Source organism: Mandrillus leucophaeus, unplaced genomic scaffold (genome assembly GCF_000951045.1).
Source record: "Mandrillus leucophaeus isolate KB7577 unplaced genomic scaffold, Mleu.le_1.0 Scaffold90, whole genome shotgun sequence".
Lineage (NCBI taxonomy): Eukaryota > Metazoa > Chordata > Mammalia > Primates > Cercopithecidae > Mandrillus > Mandrillus leucophaeus.
In genome coordinates this window covers 2,583,472-2,598,298 of record NW_012109808.1, presented here as the reverse complement: position 1 = coordinate 2,598,298, position 14,827 = coordinate 2,583,472, and the positions used below count along the sequence as shown (strand labels likewise).

Here is a 14,827-nt window from a genome sequence, read left to right as displayed (position 1 = left end):
TCTTCAAAAAATAGTTTATTCCAGGCAGAGGGCAGAGAATGTACATGAAAGCCTAGAAAGCCTTGCTGTACTAGAAAGTAAAAAAGCTATAAAAGATTATTGAAGCTTTACAAATAGCACTCAAAAGCAAATTCAATTTAAGCATCAAAAAGAATAAAAACTGTGATACATTGAAATACACAGAATCTGTTTAGAAAAGTAATTTCATTATAATATGAAAAAATCCCACATCTGTCATGGTTAGAGAATGTTAGCAGAACAACTCATTGGTCTGAAACTGATAAAAGGAAAAAATCATACATAATGTGCTAACATACTCATGAAACAATGCTGGCATGAACACAGAAAACTACTAAAGATGGTTACATCGGAGAGGTGGGCCCAGGAACAAGGGGGAATGAAAAAGGAGACTTTTTACTTTTCACCTATACCCATCTACATTGTTTGACTTTTTCTCAATACCATGAATATTGCCTCTAATATTTTTAAACTTATTATTTTTTTAAAAGCAATAACTTGGAAAAATTGATGGATAGTTGAATCCATGATAAGTTACCTAGAGAAGTTGGAATATATCTGGTGAGAATTCCTAATATTTTAAGAAAACCAACCATCTTGCCATTACTCATCCTTGTATCACCATCAGAAATTCAGTCCTCATCTGTGTGACCCCAGGATTGATCCACAGAAGCAATTTAGGCTCTTGAAATGTTCTTCGTATTCCTTTATCTTCCAAACTTTATTTCTCCTCATTAAGCTTTGTTTTTTGTTTTTTGTTTTTTGTTTTTTGTGGTTTTTTTGAGACGGAGTCTTGTTCTGTCACCAGGCTGGAATACAGTGGCGGGATCTCAGCTCACTGCAAGCTCCGCCTCCCGGGTTCACGCCATTCTCCTGCCTCAGCCTCTCGAGTAGCTGGGACTACAGGAGCCCGCCACCTCGCCCGGCTAGTTTTTTGTATTTTTTAGTAGAGACGGGGTTTCACCGGGTTAGCCAGGATGGTCTCAATCTCCTGACCTCGTGATCCACCCGTCTCGGCCTCCCAAAGTGCTGGGATTACAGGCTTGAGCCACCACGCCCGGCCAAGCTTTGTTTTAATGGGTCCCAAAATTCTGTGATAGATTCTTGGTCAAGTTGTTTCCATTAAAATGTACCGATTTTAAAAACTAATAACTTAAAACTGCCACACACATACATACACACAAATCCACAAAACATTCTCCATTCCTTGTGATTTTTTCACGATGCGGTGTTATCATTAACCAGCATTTAACTATTAACCTTAAATGGCAATTGAAATAAATAATTCTGAGACTGTTCTTCCACCACTGATTAAAACCCATTTATGCCTAGTGTTCCATTATTGGAACGCTAAGCATGTGGGAGTTATTTATATCCTACTGCTCAAGGTCATTGCCAAGGTCTGAATGCAAAAGTTCAAAAAAAATGCAACCTCAGGTATAAAAGGTGAAGACTAGCATGGCAGGTATTAGGGGTAATATTCATTTAACCTTCCAAGCTTTCTGGGCAGTCTTAATGACCTTGCCAGCTGCAGTAGGCTTCGTGTCCCCTGCTTTGATGACATCTATAGCAACTGTCTATCTTACATCACAAACAACAAAACAACCCAGAGGAGTACTGTGAGAGAAGCTCTCAACACACATAGGCTTGCCAGGAACTATACCAAAAATGGCAGCATCACCAGACTTCAAGAATTTAGGGTCATCTTTCAGCTCCTTACCAAAATGGTGATCCATCTTTTCCTTCAGTTCAACAAACTTGCAAGCAATGTGAGTTGTGTGTTAATCCATTACAGGGGCATAACCAACACTGATTTGGCCTGGATGGTTCAGGACAGTTACCTGGGCAGTGAAGTCAGCTTCTTCCATTGGTGGGTCATTTTTGCTGTTACCAGCAGTGTTGCCACAATGAACATCTTTGACAGGCACATTTTTGACATTGAAGCTTACACTGTCCCCAGGAAGAGCTTCACTCAAAGCTTCATGGTACATTTCAACACATCTTTAGTTGTAACGTTGACTGGAGCAAAGGTGACCATGGTGCCGGGTTTGAGAAACCCAGGCTTCACTCGGCCCACAAAGATAGTGTCAGTACCACCAATTCTGTTGACATCCTGGAGTGGCAGATGCAAGGGCCTGTCAGTTGGACAAGTTGGTGGTAGGATGCAGTCCAGAGCTTCAGGCAGTGTGGTCCCACTGGCATTGCCATCTTTATGGGTGACTTTCCATCCCTTGAACCAAGACCTGTGAGCACTTGACTTCAGCATGCTGTCACCATTCCAACCAGAAATGGACACAAATGCTACTGTGTCAAGGCTGTAGCCAGTTTTCTTAAGGAAAGTACTGATTTCCTTAACTATTTCCTTGTATCTCTTCTGACTGTAGAATGACTCAGTGGAATCTATTTTGCTAACACCAAGGATTTGCTGTTTCACACCCAGTGTGTAAGCCAGGAGGGCGTGCTCCTGGATCTGCCCATTCTTAGAGATGCCGATTTCAAATTCACCAATGCCAGCAGCAACAATCAGGACAGCACAGCCCGCCTGAGATGCGCCTGTAACCACGTTTTTGATAAAGTCTCTGTGTACTGGGGCATCAATGATAGTCACATAGCACTTGCTGGTTTCAAATTTCCACAGGGAGATATCAATGATGGCATCATGCTCAGACTCAGCTTTTAGTTTATCCAAGACCCAGCCATATTTGAAGCCTCCTCCTCAAATCTTTTGATTATTCTTTTGCCAATACCACCACATCCATAGATCAGATGGCCAGTAGTGGTGGACTTGCCTGAACCTAAGTGTCCAATGATGGCAATGTTGGTTGGAGTCTTCTCTTTTCCCATTTTGGCTTTTAGGCCATGTTTTTCGTGAAACACCCAAACTTTATTGTAGTGGATGCTTGCCAGCCTTCTCTTGGCTACTGATATTGAAGGTGCATCCCACTTCTTTGTTCTAGTCCACTTAACAAATTCTGAATCTCTCATCCTTGTAACTTTTAAATATCTATCTCCCAAGTCACTCTCACCTGTGAATACCATAAGAATTTTTCTTTCAGAGACTTTTAATGACTTCTTGCAAAGCATTATTTACTTTAGTTTCCTCTTAGGATTCTAGGGCTGACTATCTAAATAGTATAATGTTGAGCTCTTGGCTGTTTCCTACTTCTGCCCCACATATACTCCATTCCACATGATACAGTCCTTCCTAAAAGACAGAAAATACATCGATGCATATAATATATACAGTGCATCAAATTGAAAGAGCATTCCTGGGCTTCTGAGTTCAAGTCCTTGCTCAATGTCTTTGGAGAAATATTCCAAAAACCCTGAGCCTCAGTTTGATTTTTTCTGTTGTTGTTTTTTTGTTTTGTTTTGTTTTTGTTTGTTTTTTAATGGAGTCTCATTCTGTCACCCAGGCTGGAGTGCAATGGTGGTGCGATCTCAGCTCACTGCAACCTCCACCTCCTGGGTTCAAGTGATTCTCTCACCTCAGCCTCCCAAGTAGCTGGGATTACAGGTGTCTGCCACCAGGCCCAGCTAATTTTTGTATTTTTAGTAGAGATGGGGGTTTCACCATGTTGGCCAGGCTGGTCTCGAACTCTTGACCTCCGGCGATCCACCCACCTCGGCCTCCCAAATTGCTGAGATTGAATTGGTGGTTCAGTGGTAGAATTCTCACCTGCCAAAAGGGCTGGGATTACAGGCATGAGCCACCTCATCCAGCCCTCAGTTTCTTTATACATAAAAATGGGTAAAAGATTACCTACCTACCTCATAGATTTGTTGTAAAGATTTAAGAAAATAATATTTGTAAAACCTAATACAGAGAAGGTACTCAAATATTGTTTATTATCATCAATTATATTCTACCTAAAGCTAGGCAAATAACACAGCAGTTATTTTCACATTGCTATTCTAATTAACATTCTTTCCACAAAGGCCAGCAGGCATGGGAGCTAGCCCTGGCCTTCCAACCTCTGGAATTCAGTAGTGGAATTCCATGTAAAGTCTAGAATAAAATTAAACTTGATGGGTTTCATCTTTATTCTCTTTCATATATATCAACCACTGCCAACAGCCATCATGACCTCTGCTTCCAAAACACTTCAGGACTGATCAAGCAAACTCCGCTGTACTGGGGGTGAGATTTCCAGGGATTTGAGGTTCAAACACAGGACTGTGGCATGCTGAGGAGACCCCAGATAGTATCACAGCAACTGCCATAGGTACAGAAAACAGTCACTGAGGAAGCAGGAGAGGTGTGTTTCTCTTTCCATGTGCCTCTCTCTTCACTTACAGAAATATGGACAAGGAGAAAAGAAGCACTTTGCCAACCAAGCAGAGCTTGTGCTGAACGGAACACTTGACCGTGTGCTTCCAAGTCTCTCTCATGCTCTCTGCATAGCTAGGACAAAGACATTCAGATGGAGGGTCAGGGCAGGGAGAAAGGAAAAGAGGGGAGAGAAGGTGAGGGTGGGACGGAGGTTTAATTATTTAGCCTAATGTGTTTTATTCCTTTTCTGAGAATAAATAGAAGACTGAGCTCCTGTCAGAGCTGTTGATCCAGGACCCCTTGACACTCCATTTTAAAATCAAAGTATTTTGAAACAAAACTTCCTTAATGAGCACCTGGAAGTAGGAATGAGGAAGACTGTTTGAGTGGTTTTTTTTTTTTTTTTTTCAAGTGGAGTCCTTTCTTTTCTGAAAGCTACAGACTCAATGACAATAACTATCTGTGGAATAAATTAAATGAATTCATGTCTCTCTTGTTTTTCTCTAAGAAACCTTCCAGAATCTGACACTCCAATTAACCAAGGTATCTCTTCTTTTGCTCTGTTCATCCTTACAACACAAACACCACAAGTGCAGCTCCACCTTGATGGTCAAAGGTGAATACAACCACACAGCATGCTTTTTGGCCAGAAACTTCGATGCCACATGTAGAAATCACATCGAAGGCAAAGATTTGAGTTCCAGGGATTTTGGAGATGGTGCGGGTGGAGGAAGGGGAGGAAGGAGATGGCTGTTGATAGCATAATAACATCTAGAAAATAGGCTTTCCAACTAGAAAAGCATGTGTTCAGATCTCAGCTCTTCCAATTACTGCCTCTTCAACAGAAATAACATAAATAATGGCCAGGCATGGTGGCTCACACCTGTAATCCTAGCACTTTGGGAGGCCAAGGCAGGTGGATCACCTGAGGTCAGGAGTTCAAGACCAACCTGGCCAACATAGTGGAACCATGTCTCTACTAAAAATATAAAAATTAGCCGAGTGTGGTGGCGGGTACCTGCAATCCCAGCTACTCGAGAGGCTGAAGCAGAAGAATCACCTGAGCCCAGGAGGTGGGAGTTACAGTGAGCTCAGATCATACCACTGTACTCCAGCCTGAGTGACAGAGCAAGACTCTCGCTCAAAAACAAATTAAAAAAAAAAAAACATAAATAAGTTGTTCAACTCTCTTTCATTTCCTCATCTGTCAAACGGAGGAAAGAGCAGTGATCAGTAGTTCTGTGGTGGTGATTAAATATACAGAAAGCCCTTAGAAACACAGTCAATAAAAGGTAGCTGATATTAACACTGTTGTTATTATTATGAATTTTTTAATTAAATACTATTTAAAATAAAAGAGGCCTATAAACCTGAAAATACATGCCCAACAATCTTAGACATAAAAGAAAGGTGATTCAATGAAAGAAGGAAAGAAAGCAGAAAGCAAGAGAGAAACACAAAGACGGAGGAAGGACACTTTGGGAGGCCGAGGCGGGCGGATCACGAGGTCAGGAGATCGAGACCATCCTGGCTAACACGGTGAAACCCCGTCTCTACTAAAAATTCAAAAAATTTGCTGGGCGTGGTGGCGGGCGCCTGTAGTCCCAGCTACTCAGGAGGCTGAGGCAGGAGAATGGCGTGAACCCAGGAGGCGGAGCTTGCAGTGAGCCGAGATGGTGCCACTGCACTCCAGTCTGGGCGACAGAACAAGACTCCGTCTCAAAAATAAAAAATAAAAAGAGGGAGGAAGGACAGGTAAATGGGAGGGGACAGGGCTGGTGACACAAGGCGGGGACCTCCAGGAAAGCTCTATACTCAGGGACTGTATGCTCCAGGTCCTGGGAAAAAGACAGCAAAAGGGGGCACATGTTTTTGCAACAACATCTAAAATATACAGACTTATCTGTGCCTATTAATGCTACCTCCTTCCCTCCTACCAATTTGAAGACTCAACTTTAAATAACTTCCTCAATTTTGGAGGCTAAAGATTTCTCCCTTTAGGAAATAAATTAAGACTCAAATAATCAATATTTCCACAGCTTCTCACTCCTGCCCCACCATCCTTATCCACAACTGCTGTTTCCCACCCTCTACCCTCTACTTTGCAAGGGAGTGGTGAGGGAAATGATTGAAATCAATTTTCACAGTCTTTTCTTGCCATCAGAAAAGGTTGCAGTGATAAAGAAATATGGGAAAAAATTAAAAGCCCATGCAGAGCTGAGCCATACAGGGGAAACTGGCAAGGAGAGAGTGATCAAACAACTCAAAAACATCTGCAAGATACTGTAGCCTATTTGAAGATTAGAGTTATTTAAATTAGTGTTATTGTTACAGGAATAGGGCAAAGAGACTGTGTTCCCTTGTAAGAAATTTCCACCTCCAAAATCATGTTTATAAACCTGGAAGAAGAAAAGGATATGTTTTAAGCGTAAAAGCACTGAGCCCTTTCAAATCCCTCCTTCCTTTGTTAATGACATTGTGTTTCTTTGTTCTGGAGTCTCCCAGAATGATGCAGGAGAAAATTTTGCAGGTTGGCTTTGACAATCAAACTCTTTTCTTTACATTTGCATGCTTCGAACTTTCTTGTTAGATATATTTCTACCAAAAGCAAGAAGCTGGGAATCTGTTTTACTCTTGGACAGTTTTATTCTTTCCCCAGTGGCCCCCCTTATTATCTCTACTGAGAATTTCAGCATTCTCTCTTTTAAAACTCAGTCTGCCACTTTAGAAGTTAAAGATTAATATGTCTGGGCCTTTCATTGTAATCTAGATTCTGGAATTAAATTAGGTGTAATGGGAAGAATAGAATTAGGACGACTGGGCTCTAGTCCCGGTACTACCAATAACTAGTGGTGTGACCTTGGGAAAGCCTTCAGCTTCTTTGGAACGCCATCTATAAAGAAAGGTGGTTGGAAGTGACAATCTCTAAATACCTTGTGGCTCTAAAATTCTGTGTTCTTATGGACAAGGAACTCTCCACCTTAAAAGCTAACTGGTTGCTAATAGTCATTTTCTCAGCTAGTTAATTCAATTCTAAAGGAAAAGAACCTGGTATGATATTTTTCTTCAACACACAACTGTCTTTTGAAAGAATAACAGCAGAAAGGAGGAGAGGAGCCCACTCTAGCTAGCAGTAAGCAGTCAGCCTTGGAAAAGACAGCCATGGGAGCCAAGGGAAGAAGGAGGAAAATTACTGAAATAATCCCTTTGTCCAGTCTCTTTTCTTCATTGGAAAAGTTGCTGTGAGAAGGGAATATAAAAACAGTAACAAGGCCATGCAAAGCTGCGCCAGGCAGGGAGGTCGTGTGGGGTGGATATCATCGAATTCAATGGATCCATCCATTTCCTTTAACCTCATCTTTTCCTTCCTTAAAAAATATATTTTGCCTCCTCCTCATTCCTGCCGTATTGTGAAGCAAAAGAATACTGGCACTTTCTTTTTCTTCTTTATCAGTTCAGGCAAAGGATTCTTCTGCAATAAGTAAAAAAGAAAGCAAACTGAAAATAAGCTTCTGTTTGAGGAAAAGAAATGGTTGGGGTGGGTGAGTTGTCTAAAAATGACTGTGTGGATGCTGCACTTATTAAAAAGTAACAGACTGCAAATCTTCAAATATAAAAAAGATTTGAAAAGATCTGGGCTCAGGAGGTAGCAGAAAGCTGGTGCAAAACTGAGACAAACAATGAGCCTTGGGGTTTTGCTTTTGTTTTGGTTTTTGAGTCTCCTAATTGAGCCTGTAGAAAAAAAGTAAGAAAAAACAGGAGCTGAACTCTCAAATTCAATGGTTCACAGTCTTTGGCAAAAGAAGTCTCTCCCTTTTCTTTGCTGGATATCTTAGTGAAAACAGAGGTGACTCTAAAAGGCTGGATGGGAAATTGACTCATCCAGGGGCTTGAGTGAGTCTCGGAGAGCCAATCAAGTGATTTTTATTCGGGTAAAAAAATGGCGGTATAAAATGAGATGGACTCAAGAATATGAATTGGTTTTTGACAAGCAGAACCAGAGTGAATAATTTTACTGGTCTCAAAGCTTACATGTAGTCCAGATGTAAACTGTGGTCTCTCAGCCCTTAAAAAAGAAAAAGGATTGATTTGAATGCTCAGTCTGTGGATTTTGAAGGGTTAACTGTGCAAAACACACACACGCACATACACAGTTTCTGCAAATATAGGGTGAGTGTGGTGAAACTTCCATTTTCAAGGTCAGCTGGCTTCGGATTCCTACTTAGTGAGCTCAGTGTTGTGTCATCTGAATTCACTCTGTGGCAACCTGATTTGCAACTCATACTTTCCCTTATTCTATTAGTAAATAAACAAATAAAATAAAAATCCTAATTCAAGGCAGTGCACATGCATGCATGCCAGTGAACTTTCCCAGATTTCCTGAAGGTTAGGGGATGTGGGTGGCATTATTTAGCAAATACTGTTCTCAGGTGTTCACTCTTCCCTCCTCCCCTCCTCTAAGGAAGGAATAGACTTCTGCTCCCTCCTACTTCGATGCTGAGCTTGGCCATGTGACTGGCTTTGCTGAATGGAATTGACGCAGACATGATGTAAGCCACCTCTGAGCAGAGGCTTTAAAAGGGCTTGCCCAGTCTGGCTTGGCTACTTCTGCTCCAGCCCTCCTAGAGAAGAGCTTGCCTCAGGGAGCTACTGCTCCTTCAGCCTGGGCCAAAAAATGAAAGCCATAGGAACAGACCTAAATTTGACCTGCCACTAGGAGCAGTTACTGCAGTTAACCCCACAGATTGAAACAAAATAAATAAACGTTTGCTGTTGGAAGCTACTAACATTGGGATTGTTTGTTGTGCAATATTATTTCAGCAAAAGCTGACTTAGGCCAGGCATGGTGGACCATGCCTGTAATCACAGCACTTTGAGATGCCAAGGCAGGTGGATCACTTGAGGCCACGCGTTTGAGACCAGCCTGGCCAACATAGTAAAACCCCATCTCTATTAAAAATATTTTTAAAAACCAATTAGCCTGATAGAGTAGCTCATGCCTATAATCCCAGCTACTATGGAGACTGAGGCAGGAGAATTGCTTAAACCCAGGAGGCGGAGGCTGCAGTGAGCCGAGATAGTGCCACTGTGTTCCAGTCTGGGCAACAGAGCGAGATCCTGTCTCAAAAAAAAAAAAAAAAAACATAGACAAACAAAAAAAAGCTGACTTAAATGATTATCTGGGGAAAGGGGTATATATCACAGTAATATACACAAGTTCAAATTAAGCATTAGACATCCTTGTTCTTGAAAGATATTACCCAGCCTGGGTCATCCTAAGGAGTTGTACTATTTTCTTTCCAACTTTACACATTCTTTCCCCAAGATCCCTACATCCCTCCCAACTCTAAACTCTCCTTAATAAATGATGAAGAATAAGTCAGAGTTCTGCCTTCTAGGCTACCTTTGCATATTCAAGTTCACCAAGGACTTCTTCTGTAACAGAAGCATCTCTATGGAAGAACAACAATGTTCTATTCACAATTATTTTCCTCCCTATTACATACTCATACATGGGAGAGATGAATAGTGTTAAGTTCTAATTAGAACCAGAAAACATCTCGTAGGGTTCCAGATGAGAAGTCAATGCATACCTCTCTCTCCTGTCTCACCTTTCCCTTGCCTCTTTCCATAGTCTCTGATCTCTCTTTTCTGCCAAGCCAATATCTTCTTCTATGGATATAGGGGAGACAATATGTGTCACCAATTAGCAAGAAAAGTTCCCTCTTGTTTCCCCTTAAAGTTCAAATTCCATTAAGTAATGAGAATTTAGCCATCAATAATTAAGACTATCCCTGGGAAACACTCCCACAGAAGAAGCTAACAGCAGCGCTTTTTGAATAATAAAGCAGAAAAAGATTTTTCTAACCACAATGATTTTCTTTTTGTACTTTCACAGTTCTCCAAGGAGGAGCAGGCAGCCATTTTAACAAGATCCTGCAGCAATTCTGGAGCCCCGGGTAGCCGATTATCACAAAATACTCCAGTAGGTTGGCCCAGTTTAAGCCAAGTATAAATAACACATCACTTTTGAAATAAATGGCATAATGGCCTTTGAAATGTAAAAGCCAGTTGATTTTGTTTCTAAAATTAGAAGATTGAGCTTGACCTTAATTTTCTCATTGGGGTTGGGGGGGTGCCTCTGGTTCAGCCACAAATCACAAACCAATAGCCGTCACCAAACAAGGACATGGACAGCAGGTAGAAGAAGTAAGTTGTTGATTTCCACTATGCAAAAAACATTACAGGAACATGGGGAGAGAGGAACCTGTTCTTCCTTCTTCTGATAGGAAGAGGAAACCTGAGTCTATTCATTTGTAAGATTTCCAAATAGCACTTTACTCCTAAAAACACGAGAGAATTATTCAGATTTAAAAATCACAGTATAAACAATCATATCAAGCATCGAAATAGAGCCACAAAGAAAGGCAGCTGGATCAAACTAGGAAAAAATGTCTTAAGAAAGCTGAAACACCTCTGAGTCCTTACGCCAGCTGACATGAAAAAGGCAATTAACTATGGATTAAGTTGGGAGGGAAGGGGCAGCAGAAAGGGAAACTAAGCATGCATTCTTTCAGGAACCTGAAAGAATGAGATTTCTTGGAATATATTTTACTGAGCTATAAGGGCAAATGACTATGCCCCTCCAAGGTCCAAAGTGCGTGAGTATACTGGATGAGCCAGCTTAATGGTAAGCCAGATCTGGGGCTCTAAATTACTAGACAGTCTTTTTGGTTCTGAAGAGACATAGAAAAGTAAGGGATATAGAAAAGATCCAGCTACTTCCTTTGCCTGCCAATCTAGAAGATTAGAGAGGACAGAGAGATGCCATCATCATAGCTTCCATCCAAAGCTGCTAAAGTTGCATAGAGTTAGAGAGATGAGAAAGCATGGGTTTCCCCAAGGAGGGTATGAGAGATTGGAGCCATGGTTTGGGAGACTTTGTCATGCTGGGGGAGTGTATTAGTCTATTTTCACACTGCTATGAAGACATATCTGAAACTGGGTAAGTTATAGAGGGAAGAGGTTTAATTGACTCACAGTTCCACATGGCTGGGAAGGCCTTAGGAAACTTACAATCATGGCAGAAGGGGAAGCAAGCATGTCCTTCTTCACATGGCAGCAGGAAGGAGATGTGCCAAGCAAAGGGGGAACTGTCCCCTATAAAGCCATCAAATCTTGCGAGAACTCACTCACTGTCACAAGAACAGCAGCAAGGGGTTAACTGCCACCTTGATTCAATTACCTCCCACTGGGTCTCTCCCATGACATGTGGGGATTATGGGACCTACAATTCAAGATGAGATCTGGGTGGTAACATAGCCATACCATATCATGGAGTAAGACCTCTGGGGATTTGAAAAATTAAAGCAGGTGGCAAAAAAGCAAATGAAGTTTTATAGCTGTAGGCAAGTGAAAAACTCAAACCTAACAGTCAGTTAAAGATTCCAATATTCTAATATCCAAGGCAATATGAGCTTTATGTAGACATCTCCTATACTTTTATCTCACCCTTCTCCTAATATCTGGCCTTCTCATACACTAGGAATGGCTTGGATCGATCTCTCTCTCTCTCTCTCTTTCTATCTCTATCTCTATCTCTGTCTGTCTTCCTTTACTATGACACTCTCATCCCCCCATTGATCAAGACAATATTCAATTACTTGTAAGCTCTCCAATATTGACCCATTTTTATATTCAACAAGCTTTCATTGAGGACCTGTCTGAGGTACATGGAATAAAGAGATAAATAAAGCAAGGGGCCTTCCCCTCTAAAAGAAGGGGTATCTAAATTTAGGGACAGGCTTTCTGGAGGGGGTGACATCAACCCATGTTCTTATGAGGTGCCAAGCCTTGGATTATCACATAGGGTTCCTTGTGGAAAGCAATAGTGACTGAGCCTGCCAAATGAAGCAATATTCATAATTTTTAAAGTGGGCTGTCTTAAAGGAAGGGCAAAAGTTAGCCAAGTACTGACAGTGAACATTCAAAGGCACTGAGGTAGCAAGCAGTCCATGGTGGTGGGAGGACACTGGTATTGTTAGTTGACTCTGAGAGAGTTTTCTTACTGTAAATTTTCAATAAATTTTGCCCCAAAGAAAAAGTAATAAGAAGAAAATCAAAAACTAAGGGCTGTACTTTTATGAACTTAAATTGTAATTGATTCACTAAATCACTATTTAATCAACCTCAATTACTGCCTTAATGAACAATTAATTCTACCACTTATGTAACAAGTCCTATGCAAAGACAAGCTGGAGTCTCATTCTCAAAGCAACCATGATTACACTGAAAATTCAAAATTACCTTTAAATGTACCAGGAGAAGCCAGCCAAATGTAGAAGAGGTGACTGTGGCACCTGAAACAGGTAAAGTGAGCTTTTCCAATTCAAAAATATTTTTGCCACATATTTTACCAATTAGAGATTCAGCTGTGGCAACATGCTTCTCATTTTAAAAGCAGGTAAAGGAGTAAACAGAGTAAGCCTATAAATCATTCAACTCTTAGTAAATGTTTTTCTTATTTCAATCAAGAAAGGCACCATTCTCTAATTCTATGCTTTTAGAATCATCTTTAATTCCTGTCTCCCTTCGTATTTGATCTTATTAGTTGTCAAGCCTTAGATTATCATACAGGATTCTTTGTGAGAAGCAGCAGACTGATTCTGGTTGATTGAAGCAATATCCACAATATCTTTTTAAAAAGGTTGTTTTAAGTGGCAGACATTGTAGATTAGCTGTTCTTTTCTCAATTTCTTCATCTCCAGTTGTATCATAGAGGTTGGACACTCCAAATACTCATTAAATACTCATTTCTCACATTTCCATACAGCTAGTTGACCATATTACTCAGCTCTGGTCAATAATATCTATGCCTAAGCCTGCTGGAGTTTCAGGAACCTTTAGCTCTTCTGATTAAAATGAAATATACAACTGGTGCTAACCTGTCCCCTCTTTTGATCCTTGTCTTGACAAAGACGGAAGCCTAAAGGAAAGACCAAGAGGCTGAAAGAGAACCTTGACACTGTCAACCTATTGACAAATGTCAGTAGCCACGTTGGGAGGCTGAGGCGGGCAGATTGCTTGAGCCCAGGAGTTTGCTACCAGCCTGGGCAACATGGTGAGATCCCATCTCTATAAAAAATACAAAAATTAGCCAGGCGTGGTGGCACATGCCTGTAGTCCCAGCTACTTTGGGGGCTGAAGCAGGAGGATGACTTGGGCCTGAGAGGCAGAGCTTGCAGTGAGCCTAGATTGCACTACTGCACTCTAGCCTGGGCGACAGAGTGAGACTCTGTCTCAAAAAAAAAAAAAAAAAAAAAAAAAAAAAAAAAAAAAAAAAACCTTTAAAAAAGTCAGTAGCTATTAACACCAAACTTATTTTAAAATCTTAATGGCTTAAGCCACCACTAATGATATTTTCTGTTATTGCAGCTGGAAAAATGCCTGCCACATCTTCTAACTAATTGGAAGGGCTCAAGTCTAATCAGCTAGCACCAATGCCCAAAAGCACACTACAGAGCTAGTCAAATAAGGGCCATCAATCTACTAGACACTGCTATTTGTACTGCTGCCACTTCTGCACCAGAAGCGTAATCTTACTGTAACCACTAACACCACAGTCAACACTGTCACTCCTGTAAGGCCACAGACTTGCAGCACCATATACTATTTCTGCTACTGTGACTCTAAATTCAGAGCCTACGGTGGCTACATCTAGTTAATGGCAGCTGGGTTCCACGCACCTTTTAACTGCAAGTATGGCTTAAAAGTTGAATATCTGCCATTTTCAACTGTTAAGGATTTATAAGGTGGATAATTCTCCTCTGTATAGGAAAGAGGTGTGCACCTCATTTTTTCAATGCTGTGACCTCCCTAGATCAGACCTTATCTGATCATTTTCAGCCACAACATAGAGGTAATTTTAATCATTTAGAATTGCTGCATCTCTGAAATCTTATACTCTAATATAGGACCCTGTCTTGGTAGCTCAGCACCTTACTTCTACTTCCTATTCTTGTACATGAAGCTGGAAAATAATGGACAGAACAAATAGATATTAAAGATGTTAAACTGACAGAATTTGGGATAACTAGAGGTGAGTGACACAAGGAGATGAATTAAGAATAATTCCCAAAATTTTGTCATGAGTAGTAACAGGGTAGGTGGTGGTGTCATTCACTGAGGAAATGAAGGTTGAGGAGGGGACTCAGAAAGCAAAAATAACCACGTTGGTTTGGGGACATGGGTTCAGGCACACGTGAACTGGTGAAGTCATCCAATAAAGAGCTAGGTGTGTGGATCTAGAACACAGGAAGAAGGCAGGGACTGGAAGTACAGATTTTGGCATTATCAATTTGTAGATCATTGAAATCATGAAACTGCCGCATCCACCTGCATTTCTTTTTGTTTTTGCTTTTGTTTTTGTTTTTCGAGACGGAATTTTGCTCTTCTTGCCCAGGCTGGAGTGCAGTGGCGCAATCTCAGCTCACCACAGCCTCCGCCTCCCGGATTCAAGCAATTCTCCTGCCTCAG

General features: G+C 41.1%; 1 pseudogene; it reads right to left on the bottom strand.

The window, feature by feature from the left end:
• Positions 1-1,499: 1,499 nt before the first annotated feature.
• LOC105531727 lies at positions 1,500-2,862 on the bottom strand (annotated as a pseudogene).
• Between the last annotated feature and the right edge of the window lie 11,965 nt (positions 2,863-14,827).